Here is a 13,315-nt window from a genome sequence, read left to right as displayed (position 1 = left end):
GTACAGTGTTATGCTCCCCCTTAGAGTGGCTCCTAGGTCTGTCCCTGCAATTTAAGGACAATGTTCACCGCATTCCCTCGTGTTGAGAAAAATGCACAGAGCAGTCCCTCGTGTTAAGAACTATGTACAGCACAGCCCTTTGTGTTGTTGGCTTACCTTTTCTGATGAGCATGTGGGATAAGTTATTCTATTTGGCCCCATCCATCCTACAGGATGAGGAAGCACCTGGTTGTTAGAAAGTTACTCTGGCAGATGATAGGAAGACGTAACAGGCAAGCGGAGGTTGGGAAATGTTTACAGTGTGTTTGCTCCATCAGCATAGAGCCAGGATTCTTCCTCACAAGGAGCTTGGGAGGATGTGATGGGAACAGGCTAGAACAGGAGTGTAGAGGTCATGGTTTGCCCATGAGGGAGAGAATGTGTGGAGGTGGAGGCAGCATCAGTATTCTCCCTTATTGATGGTGGGGTGATATCCGCATTCCTCTCATGTTGTTATTCTCTGCTCCTGCTTGTCCTCTGCTTGTTGTGGGTTCGAGATACGACTATATCAGTAGTACATATGTTTACCTGTCTCTGCATACCACATTCATATAACTCACCGGACAGTTTATTAGATCCGTTTACGAAAATGGATCGCTCCTACAGACAGTGAGTCACGTGGCCATGATGAGCTATATACAGCAGGCAAACAGGCATCGAGGCATTCAGTTACTGTTCGATTGAACATTAGAATGAGCAAAACGAGTGACTTAAGCGTCTTTGAGAGTGGTGTGATTGTCTTTGCCAGGCGCGACATATCTAGTATCTCAGAAACAGCCACCCTCCTTGGCTTTTCACGCACAACAGTGTCTAGTGTTTACAGAGAATGGTGTGACAAACAAAAAAACATCCAGTCAGCAGCAGTCCTGTGGGTGAAAACAGCTGGTTGATGAAAGAGGTTTTCGGAGAAAGGCAAGAATCGTACAAGCTAACAGGCGGGCCCACAAACAGGAAAATAACGGCGCAGTACAACAGTGGTATGCAGAACAGCATCTCGAAACGCACAAGTTGTCGGTCCTTGTAACGGATGGGCTATTGCAGCAGAAGACCACACCGGGTTCCATTCCTATCAGATAAAAAGAAGAAGAAGCGGCTCCAGTGGGCACGTGATCACCAACACTTGACAATTGAGGATTGGGAAAACATTGCCTGGCGCAAGGAATCGCGATTCCTGTTGAGTCATGCTGATGGCAGAGTCAGTATTTGGCGTAACAGTCCATGGCCCCATCCTGCCTGGTGTCAAAGGTACAGGCTGGTGGTGGTGTAATGGTGTGGGGAATGTTTTCCTGGCACACGATAGGTCCCTTGATACCAATTAAGCAACAAATATTTCCGACACCTTGTAGAATCCATGCCCCCCAAAATTCAGGCTGTTCTGGAGGCAAAGGGGGATCCGACCTAGTACTAGATGGGTGTACCTGGCCGGTGAGTGTATATTGCTCTAGCTTCTTTATTTGGATGTTCCTTAGTTGTTCACAGTTGTTTTAAATGTTTAAATGTTGTTTAAAATGGAGGACTAAGTAGTGAATGGTGTGAGAACAAAGGTCATTGAACAGCAGTCAGCTAAATACATTGCTATGTCCAGTCTACTACTGTTATGTAGATTTACTGCAGTGTTGCGTGATACAGGATACATCTGCCTGGTCTGGGGGGTGTGATGTGATTGGTTAGGACAGGAATCTCTGCATGGACCCAGAGCAGAGCAGACAGACAGCCTCAGTGACTTATCACTGGCTGGGATGTGCTAGAGTGATGAAACACCAACATATAACTATCACACTGTCACAGGAGAAATTAAGCCCATAAAAACCTTTTACAGTTTTCATGGGAACTCTCTCCCCTCACCGGCAAGGATTTAATCAAATCTAGCAAATTAATCCTGGTGGAGTAGATAAATAAAAAAGAGAGAGAGAGGGAAGTTAAGTTTATAAGATCAGGCCTTTTGATTGGAGTTGAAATGTAACTATTGTCCCCTTTTCAAAGCCCTAGTCATCTGACGGTCAAAAACGTGCAGATCTAAAAGTATTAGCCAGGTAACCTTGACAATCCAGGGCTAATCTAATTGTAAAACCAGTGTTTCCAGTATATGCTGCTACATCTTGGCTGCCACTGCATACCTCTATACATCTACATAGATGCATGCTCCAGGAAGACACCATCAGCCCCCTGCAGCAAGACCCCCTCCTAGGGGAGGAAACACTGAGTACGGTTACATGCACACAATAATGTGATTATTGTGGATAGTCAGATGAATATAATAGTTTGATCAAAAAGTTTACATGCTTTGCAAGAAGAACGGTTTCCCTAATAATTCTGTTTGCATGGACACATCTAAAACCAGGCTACCTGAATGCAGAAAAGCGCCCCTCAAAATGAAAGTTCTACCAAAGTGACCAAGTTGGGACATATTAAGTTTGTATGTGAAAACTACTTCTAAGACATATACATTCAGTTGTTCCCAACTCACTTTATTTGTGATAAAGAGGGAGGCTCGCACGACTGGTGCTAGCACATGCGTAGATCAAATAAATGGCCGGAATGCCGCTTAATAAGGTGTTTACATGTCCTAATAATCCGAATGATTGCTCAGAAAACCAGGTGTCTCAATCTACCGCATCGACCTATGTAGGCCTTCCGCATCTGCAGTGGTGTTTGTCAGACCATGAGACATCCCCAAAATCCTTATTCTCACTAAAACGTCTGTAGCATCTGAATGGTTTGGCCTACAACTATTCTCTGTGGTGTTCTCCGTTTTGCTCTACCACCCCCTTATGTCACTGGACTCCTCTGAAGTCCCTAATGCTGATGTGCCAACTTCTGTCTGTAGCGTCCAAACCGTTTGAGCTACAAGCTAATATGACCCCACTATGGAAAGGGAAGACTCTCACGAACACGATGTTCTCCGTTTTGCTCAACAATCCCCACAAATGTCACAAGACTCATCTGAAGGTAATCCATACAAATAAACGGAAGTATAAGAGGTCGTTTTCTGCCAACAAAAATAAGGGGTTAAATAGTGTTAAATATATCTCCTAGATGTAGGACAGACACTTCAAAACCTTATTCCTTATGATACATTTTTTGACTGTCTTTTTTGCCATTTAACAAATGTGTTATTCAATGCATTTCTATGGGCTACAGTAGTAAAGGCCAAATTCAATATTCAAATTCAATATTTTATCAAATCACTTATATATATATAAAAAAATATATATATATACCTAAAGCGGTCCTAAAATTCAAAATCAAATAGCAAATGACCATCTTAAAATAAACCCCCCCACACCCACCCCCACCGTCACTATTGCATAATCAGTTTAATATCTAATTATTAGTGTGCATGTAAATGTACTCACTGATAAAGGTGCCTCTATGGATAGTCAATACCAGCAGTGGATAAAGGTGCCTCTATGGATAGTCAATACCAGCAGTGGATAAAGGTGCCTCTATGGATAGTCAATACCAGCAGTGGATAAAGGTGCCTCTATGGACAGTCAATACCAGCAGTGGATAAAGGTGCCTCTATGGACAGTCAATACCAGCAGTGGATAAAGGTGCCTCTATGGACAGTCAATACCAGCAGTGGATAAAGGTGCCTCTATGGACAGTCAATACCAGCAGTGGATAAAGGTGCCTCTATGGACAGTCAATACCAGCAGTGGATAAAGGTGCCTCTATGGATAGTCAATACCAGCAGTGGATAAAGGTGCCTCTATGGATAGTCAATACCAGCAGTGGATAAAGGTGCCTCTATGGACAGTCAATACCAGCAGTGGATAAAGGTGCCTCTATGGATAGTCAATACCAGCAGTGGATAAAGGTGCCTCTATGGATAGTCAATACCAGCAGTGGATAAAGGTGCCTCTATGGACAGTCAATACCAGCAGTGGATAAAGGTGCCTCTATGGATAGTCAATACCAGCAGTGGATAAAGGTGCCTCTATGGATAGTCAATACCAGCAGTGGATAAAGGTGCCTCTATGGACAGTCAATACCAGCAGTGGATAAAGGTGCCTCTATGGACAGTCAATACCAGCAGTGGATAAAGGTGCCTCTATGGATAGTCAATACCAGCAGTGGATAAAGGTGCCTCTATGGACAGTCAATACCAGCAGTGGATAAAGGTGCCTCTATGGATAGTCAATACCAGCAGTGGATAAAGGTGCCTCTATGGATAGTCAATACCAGCAGTGGATAAAGGTGCCTCTATGGACAGTCAATACCAGCAGTGGATAAAGGTGCCTCTATGGATAGTCAATACCAGCAGTGGATAAAGGTGCCTCTATGGATAGTCAATACCAGCAGTGGATAAAGGTGCCTCTATGGACAGTCAATACCAGCAGTGGATAAAGGTGCCTCTATGGACAGTCAATACCAGCAGTGGATAAAGGTGCCTCTATGGATAGTCAATACCAGCAGTGGATAAAGGTGCCTCTATGGACAGTCAATACCAGCAGTGGATAAAGGTGCCTCTATGGATAGTCAATACCAGCAGTGGATAAAGGTGCCTCTATGGACAGTCAATACCAGCAGTGGATAAAGGTGCCTATATGGATAGTCAATACCAGCAGTGGATAAAGGTGCCTCTATGGACAGTCAATACCAGCAGTGGATAAAGGTGCCTCTATGGACAGTCAATACCAGCAGTGGATAAAGGTGCCTCTATGGATAGTCAATACCAGCAGTGGATAAAGGTGCCTCTATGGACAGTCAATACCAGCAGTGGATAAAGGTGCCTCTATGGACAGTCAATACCAGCAGTGGATAAAGGTGCCTCTATGGATAGTCAATACCAGCAGTGGATAAAGGTGCCTCTATTGACAGTCAATACCAGCAGTGGATAAAGGTGCCTCTATGGACAGTCAATACCAGCAGTGGATAAAGGTGCCTCTATGGATAGTCAATACCAGCAGTGGATAAAGGTGCCTCTATGGACAGTCAATACCAGCAGTGGTTGACGTCATGCAGATGTCGGATCCTAATTTGATGACTCTTTTGTTGCAAAGGCTTATTCTGCTACATCAAAATGAGCAGTTCTCTTTCTCTCCATGCGGGGGCAGTCGAGTCATTGGTATCAGGGCTTGCTATCAAAATCATAATCTCTCTCGCTCACTCAAACGCTATGCCTAGGTCCTATTTCTGCAATATTCAAATGTACAAAAATGTATCTGAAATGCAGCTATACTCTAACCATGTTTCCATCCACAGTTCTTATGTGAGTAAAATCCTACCGTATAAAAAAAATCACAACAGCTGTGATGGAAACAGGAAGTTTCGGTATAATGTAATGTTGAGGAATAATTTGTTCGTTCAACATGGTGGGATCTTTTTGTCTGTAAAATGAGTTATGTAAGAAATGGAAGTGGCAATGCCTTTATGCGCATATATTGATATAATAACCGAAGTATCGAAGTAAACTTGGAGTCACACGATTATATGGTGTGTGGTCCACCCACTACGACTCGGGAAACCAAGCAGTTTATTAGGCTACAGATGAAAGAAGTTATAATGAACTTCACAGGGTGGTGAAAGTGCACAGTGATGAACTTGATGCTCTTTTCTAATAAATACAGAGTGTCTTATTCTGGTGACATGATGATCGATGCTTGACTGGCGTTTGACAAATACAAATATTCTGTCTCTTATCCAAAATAATTTAATCATGTAGACTAGCCTACCTGCACTGTATCTGTGAGCTGTTGGCTAGAGCTGTTGTGCCAAGACCAGAGTACTGTAGGAACATTTGCAATTTAACAGTAGAGTTGAAATGTGATGGAAACACTGAACTTTCCATTTTTATTCGGTACATGAAAACTTAAAGCAAAAAAGTACATTTTGTGTGCACTACGTCAACACACACTGATTTTTATCCACAACAAGTCCGTTTGGTGGAAACACCACTGGTGGGAAAATGCACACAGTTTCATATGCAGATTTAGATCATTTGCATAAAAATCTGTTGCCAATTGGATGGAAACCTAGCTACTGATACACATTGGAATGTCTGACAAATAGATAAATGGCCCGTAGTCTGTTAAAATGGACTAAATTGTTCAATGACAATACCAACCAGCGGCCTAAGATATCTTGAAAGACATATTTTAGGGAGCGGTAATGAGGTGACCAATAATGGTTACAATTGAGATCAGCTGTGCCATCGATGGTTGCAATAGGCCTCTTGTTATTTGCTTATATTCCAATACATTCTATAGGCTATTCGTTAGCCTATCCGTTGTCAAAAAAGGTGTGAAAACTGAATGACATCGATGGGGCTTTAGTGGAGCGGGTCGAGAGCTTCAAGTTCCTCTGTGTCCACATCACTAAGGACCTGTCATGGTCCAAACACACAAACACAGTCGTGAAGAGGGCATGACAATGCCTCTTCCCGCTCATGAGGCTGAAAAGATTTAGCATGGGCCCTCAGATCCTCAAAAAGTTATACTGCTGCACAATTGAGAACATCTTGACTGGCTGCATCGCCACTTGGTATAGGAATTGCTTGACATACAACCATAAGGCGATAAGGTAGTGCGTACGGCCCAGTACATCACTGGGGCTGAGTTCCCTGTCATACAGGACCTCTATACCAGGCGGTGTCAGATGAAGGCCCTAAAAATTGTCAAGACTCCAGCCACCCAAGTCATAGACTGTTCTCTCTGCTACCGCACAGCAAGTGGAACCGGAGCGCCAAGTCGGGGACCAAAAGGCTCCTGAACAACTTCCACCACCAAGCCATAAGACTGCTGAACAGTTAATCAAATGGCTACCCTGACTATTGACCCCCTTTTTATTGGCACTGACTCTCTTGCACCGGCACTATGCACACTCACTGAACTCTACCTACACACTCACTGAACTCTACCTACACACACACTGAACTCTACCTACACACTCCAACACACACTACATACGCTCACACACACACACACACACACACACACACACACACACTCATACATAGACACACTTTCACACTCTTTCACAATCTTCACATATGTTGCTGCTACTCTGTTTATTATCTATCCTGATTGCCTAGTCACTTTTACCCCTATGTACATATTACCTCAACTACCTCAACTACCTAGTATCCCTGCACATTGACTCGGTACCGGTAGTCCTTGTATATAGTCTTGTTATTTTATTGTGTTACTATTCATTAACAAAATGGCACATTTTTCTTACTTTTTTAAATTCATTGTTGGGAAAGGGCTCATAAGTAAGCATTTCACTGTAAAGTCTACACCTGTTGAATTTGGCACGTGTGACAAATAACCTTTGATTTGATTTGACTATCCCCACTCCCCAGCTCCAACCCGGTCTCTTTCATATTGCCACAATGATTCGGTCATTATTATCGTTCAAGAATCGGATACGTTGCCACATCCATGTGTTAATGTTAAAATCCACCCACTGCTAAATGGCATTTTATTAGACCTAGCTTGTATCGTCATCCTACTGTATTATCATTATACCTGCCTATTATTATTCTTTCTTACAGGTATTTTTTAAGGAGTGGGGCAGTCCCACTTCTTTCGTCATTTCTGTTGCTTTTGAGAGATAACAGTGTTGAAAAATGGGGAAGAATGAGTCAAAGGGCAATGGGCCGGATTCGAACCGATGCCAACTGGCATACTGTATGTATGCCGAGGTTAGCGGGTGTAACCGCCGGACCAGACAGGCACTGAGGCAACCACTCATTTATTCTGCCTATTGCTTGCCTTGAACATGTAATAAAACAATGGTCACACTTTATTTGGATAGTCCAGATTATCATACTATCAACAAATGATCTGTTGATAATCAACTGCTTGCTAAGGTTACAGTTATGGTTAGGTTTAGAATAAGGGTTAGGGTAAGGTTAGAGCTAGAGTTTGGTTTAGAATAAGGGTTAGGGTAAGGTTAGAGAGTTAGGGTTAGGTTTAGAATAAGGGTTAGGGTAAGGTTAGAGCTAGAGTTTGGTTTAGAATAAGGGGTAGGGTAAGGTTAGAGCTAGAGTTAGGTTTAGAATAAGGGTTAGGGTAAGGTTAGAGCTAGAGTTAGGTTTAGAATAAGGGTTAGGGTAAGGTTAGAGCTAGAGTTAGGTTTAGAATAAGGGTTAGGGTAAGGTTAGAGCTAGAGTTAGGTTTAGAATAAGGGTTAGGGTAAGGTTAGAGAGTTAGGGTTAGGTTTAGAATAAGGGGTAGGGTAAGGTTAGAGCTAGAGTTTGGTTTAGAATAAGGGGTAGGGTAAGGTTAGAGCTAGAGTTTGGTTTAGAATAAGGGTTAGGGTAAGGTTAGAGAGTTAGGGTTAGGTTTAGAATAAGGGTTAGGGTAAGGTTAGAGAGTTAGGGTTAGGTTTAGGATAAGGGTTAGGGTAAGGTTAGAGCTAGAGTTAGGTTTAGAATAAGGGTTAGGGTAAGGTTAGAGCTAGAGTTAGGTTTAGAATAAGGGTTAGGGTAAGGTTAGAGCTAGAGTTAGGTTTAGAATAAGGGTTAGGGTAAGGTTAGAGCTAGAGTTAGGTTTAGAATAAGGGTTAGGGTAAGGTTAGAGAGTTAGGGTTAGGTTTAGAATAAGGGTTAGGGTAAGGTTAGAGCTAGAGTTAGGTTTAGAATAAGGGTTAGGGTAAGGTTAGAGAGTTAGGGTTAGGTTTAGAATAAGGGTTAGGGTAAGGTTAGAGCTAGAGTTAGGTTTAGAATAAGGGTTAGGGTAAGGTTAGAGAGTTAGGGTTAGGTTTAGAATAAGGGTTAGGGTAAGGTTAGAGCTAGAGTTAGGTTTAGAATAAGGGTTAGGGTAAGGTTAGAGGGTTAAGTTTAGAATAAGGGGTAGGGTAAGGTTAAAGCTAGAGTTAGGTTTAGAATAAGGGTTAGGGTAAGGTTAGAGAGTTAGGGTTAGGTTTAGAATAAGGGTTAGGGTAAGGCTACAGTTAGGGTTAGGTTTAGAATAAGGGTTAGAATAAGGGTTAGGGTAAGGTTAGAGTTAGGTTTAGAATAAGGGTTAGGGTACGGTTAGAGTTAGGGTTAGGTTTAGGATAAGGGTTAGGGTAAGGTTAAAGAGTTAGGGTTAGGTTTAGAATAAGGATTAGGGTAAGGTTAGAGAGTTAGGGTTAGGTTTAGAATAAGGGTTAGGGTAAGGTTAGAGCTAGAGTTAGGTTTAGAATAAGGGTTAGGGTAAGGTTAGAGCTAGAGTTAGGTTTAGAATAAGGGTTAGGGTAAGGTTAGAGCTAGAGTTAGGTTTAGAATAAGGGTTAGGGTAAGGTTAGAGGGTTAAGTTTAGAATAAGGGGTAGGGTAAGGTTAGAGCTAGAGTTAGGTTTAGAATAAGGGTTAGGGTAAGGTTAGAGAGTTAGGGTTAGGTTTAGAATAAGGGTTAGGGTAAGGCTACAGTTAGGGTTAGGTTTAGAATAAGGGTTAGAATAAGGGTTAGGGTAAGGTTAGAGTTAGGTTTAGAATAAGGGTTAGGGTACGGTTAGAGTTAGGGTTAGGTTTAGGATAAGGGTTAGGGTAAGGTTAAAGAGTTAGGGTTAGGTTTAGAATAAGGATTAGGGTAAGGTTAGAGAGTTAGGGTTAGGTTTAGAATAAGGGTTAGGGTAAGGCTACAGTTAGGGTTAGGTTTAGAATAAGGATTAGGGTAAGGTTAGAGAGTTAGGGTTAGGTTTAGAATAAGGGTTAGGGTAAGGTTTAGGATAAGTGTTAGGGTTAATTTTAGAATAAAGGTTAGGATAAGGTTAGAGATAGGGTTAGGTTTAGTAGATAGTTAGTTGAAATGTTACTAATAGTCTGTAGAGCAACTATAGATTGACTATCCAAATAAAGTGTTACCTAATGAAAAATACATCTACCCCCTACAAATATGTACATGTTTGTTATCCACAGAAGAATGCACACGAGTCGCGCTGTAGCCTGCACATAGCCTAAATAGGCTACTTGAACTAATGCCCAGTGGACCTGCAGTCTAAAAATAGCCTCTGCATAGCCTATAAACACAACAAGACAGATGGACTTGATCAGAACGTTTTGTTTAAAATTGTAATAATCCATTATTTCTTCACAGTATAAGCGCAGCAACGGGCACATGGTAATACACGCAAATGTTCCAAAATGCAAGGGGTGGACAAAATAAACGGTCTAATGCGCACCACACATGCCAGCAGGTACAGATAGAAATTCATATCTGTAAAGAATTCTCAAAGAGAGATCGAAAATATTTAAGTGTGAATGTCTGGCTGAGTTGACAGTCCCATTCATCTATTTCATTTGGCCTGGTACACCAATTATCCTATTAAATCACTGTCCTGCACAAATCAATGAACCATCGTCAATGAACCATCATCAATGAACCATCATCTCTCCCAGCTTCATGGTTTGAAAGAAGTGCATAATTCCAGTCCACATTATAGGCCTACAGTATGCATAACCAAATCACAGATGCCATCTTATATTTAACCTCTCTGGGATATGTGGGACGCTAGCGTGGCCAAAAGACAGAGAAAATGCAGAGCGCCAAATACAAATAAATTACTATAAAAATCTAACTTTCATTATTAAATCACACATGCAAGATGGCAAATTAAAGCTACACTTGTTGTGAATCCAGCCAACATGTCATTTCAAAAAGGCTTTTCGGCAAAAGCAAACGATGCTATTATCTGAGGATAGCACCTCCGTAAACAAAGAGAGAAAGCATATTTCAACCCTGCAGGCGCGACACAAAACGCAGAAATAAAAATATAAATCATGCCTTACCTTTGACGAGCTTCTTTTGTTGGCACTCCAATATGTCCCATAAACATCACAAATGGTCCTTTTGTTCGATTAATTCCGTCGATATATATCCAAAATGTCCATTTATATGGCGCGTTTGATCCAGAAAAACACCGGTTCCAACTTGCGCAATGTGACTACAAAATGTCTCAAAAGTTACTTGTAAACTTTGCCAAAACATTTCAAACTACTTTGGTAATACAACTTTAGGTATTTTTTAAAGTCAATAATCGATACAATTGAAGACGGGATGATCTGTGTTCAATACAGGAAGAAAACAAACAGCACATTTTCTGGTCACGCGCCTCTAACTAATAGTACACTTCAGGTCAAGATGGCCGTACTTCTTCATTACACAAAGGAATAACCTCAACCAATTTCTAAAGACTGTTGACATCCAGTGGAAGCGATAGGAACAGCAAGAAGGTCCCTTAGAAATCTGGATTCCCAATGAAACCCATTGGAAAGAGAGCGACCTCAAAAAAAACAAAAAAAATCTGAATGGTTTTTCCTCTGGGTTTCGCCTGCTACATAAGTTCTGTTATACTCAGACATTATTCAAACAGTTTTAGAAACTTCAGAGTGTTTTCTATCCAAATCGACTAGTAATATGCATATCTTACCTTCTGGGGATGAGTAGCAGGCAGTTGAATTTGGGCATGCATTTCATCCAGACGTGAAAATACTGCCCCCTGTCTCCAAGAAGTTAAGAAACATGCCCCGCGGCCCTGCCCCTTTTTTTGCCATGCTGTAGGGACCACCATTGAACTGGTATACATTTTACAAATTGCCAGATGGGCCATGGGGTGAGGCCATTCCATTAGGTTGGGTCAGAGGCTGTTGGAACAGAATCTGTATGGTAGGTATGGTACTGCATTGTATAGCCTACAAACATCGCTTCCAGCTGCCCCCTGGCAGTGATGATAAATATTCAATATTCATTAAAATACTCCTGCTGCAGGATCATTAAGATCCGACATCTGTAGCCTATTCAGCTGTATTTGAGTCCAGTCGTTATAATATACGTTGGTGGGATGACTTATGACTGCCATCTAGACAGTTGTAAAGCTGACTCTAATGGACAACTAAGAGACATAATGGTGCTCCAGAATGACTTGTTCCTAATCCTCAGAAGAGAGAGCGTGGAAGCAGGGACCAAGGTTAATCAACCAAACATAAATTGACGCTGCTCGCCTTTGACCAGCATAACACCCAACCAGTGCTGTAATCACTTAGGTCCCATCTATATATATTCAGAAAGGTATCCTGATTACTTGTGGTCATAAAACAGGGCCTCTAGCGATTACAGTTTATGATGCTACATTTGAATCCTGTAATAGGGGGCAGTGCATTGCTGAGCTAGTGCACCGTAGTCCACCCTTAAAGGCCCAGTGCAATCAAAAATGTGATTTTCCAGGGTTTTATATATATTTCCAGACATGAGTTTGGAATAATACTGTGAAATTGTAAAATTATGATAATGCCCTTTTAGTGTAAGAGCTGTTTGAAATGACCGATAGGAAAGAGAGATCCAAGCCTCTCTTCCAATATGAAGCACTAAATGGATACTTCAGGATTTTGACAGTGTCAGATGAACTTGTCAATACCTTTTTTATGTCTCTGTGTGCAGTTTGAAGGAAGTTTCTAACTAGTGATAGCACAATTGCTAACTAGCGTTAGCGCAATGACTGGAAGTCTATGGTAATGGCTAGCATGTTAAGGGATTCCATAGATTTCCAGTCATTGCGCTAGTCAGCATTGGCTCGCAAAACTACCTCTAACTTCCTTCACACTGGATGCAGACATACAATTACTCTGGGGAAGTAGATAAAGGGCTTCATTGCCAAATTCCCAAAGTATCCCTTTAACATTATATGTCAAACAAGAAGCTAATCGTGGGTTTATCTCTCCTTCAGCTAGCTCGGTATCAGGATAATCTTTAGTCTCACCAGTAACAGCAAGCATACATCAACCACAACAATACTTCAAATTCCTTGGCACAATAATTACAGTATTTGATGTAGTGTCAAAGACCCATAGCTGGTGACAAAACCATAAAATAAATGGGGGGAAATGAATGGGAGGAGGAGAAGAGTGGGCCTGTTGCTCTGTATTGCCAGGGAAAAGCTGCAGTTCTTCATGGTGATGGCTGGGAAGGAGGCCCAGGGGATTGCTAGGTGATTGTGTGGAAGGTGCCCTCCTGTCTCTACCTCTTGTTTCTCCTTTGCTCTCTTTCCTTGTCTTTTTTTCTCTCTCCTTCTTTTCATTTGCTCTGCTTGATGGTGCCTCTCTCTCTCTCTCTCTCTCTCTCTCTCTCTCTCTCCCCCCCTCTCTCCCCCCTCTCTCTTTCTCTACCCCCCCTCTCTCTCTCTCTCTCTATCCCCCCCTCTCTCTCTCTCTCTCTCTCTATCTATCCCCCCTCTCTCTCTCTCTCTCTATCCCCCCCTCTCTCTCTCTCTCTCTCTCTCTCTCTCTCTCTATCCCCTCTCTCTCTCACTCTCTCTCTCTCTCTCTCTCTCTCTCTATCCCTCTCTCTCTC

General features: G+C 42.1%; 1 protein-coding gene across 2 annotated transcripts in view; it reads left to right on the top strand.

The window, feature by feature from the left end:
* Positions 1-13,315, top strand: part of LOC115140053 (tetratricopeptide repeat protein 28) — a 259,236-nt gene that overhangs the window by 177,519 nt on the left and 68,402 nt on the right. The window lies entirely within an intron of this gene.

The sequence above is a fragment of the Oncorhynchus nerka genome, linkage group LG13, assembly GCF_034236695.1.
Source record: "Oncorhynchus nerka isolate Pitt River linkage group LG13, Oner_Uvic_2.0, whole genome shotgun sequence".
NCBI lineage: Eukaryota > Metazoa > Chordata > Actinopteri > Salmoniformes > Salmonidae > Oncorhynchus > Oncorhynchus nerka.
Note: the sequence above shows the minus strand (reverse complement) of the source record. Positions and strands in the feature narration are given on the sequence as shown.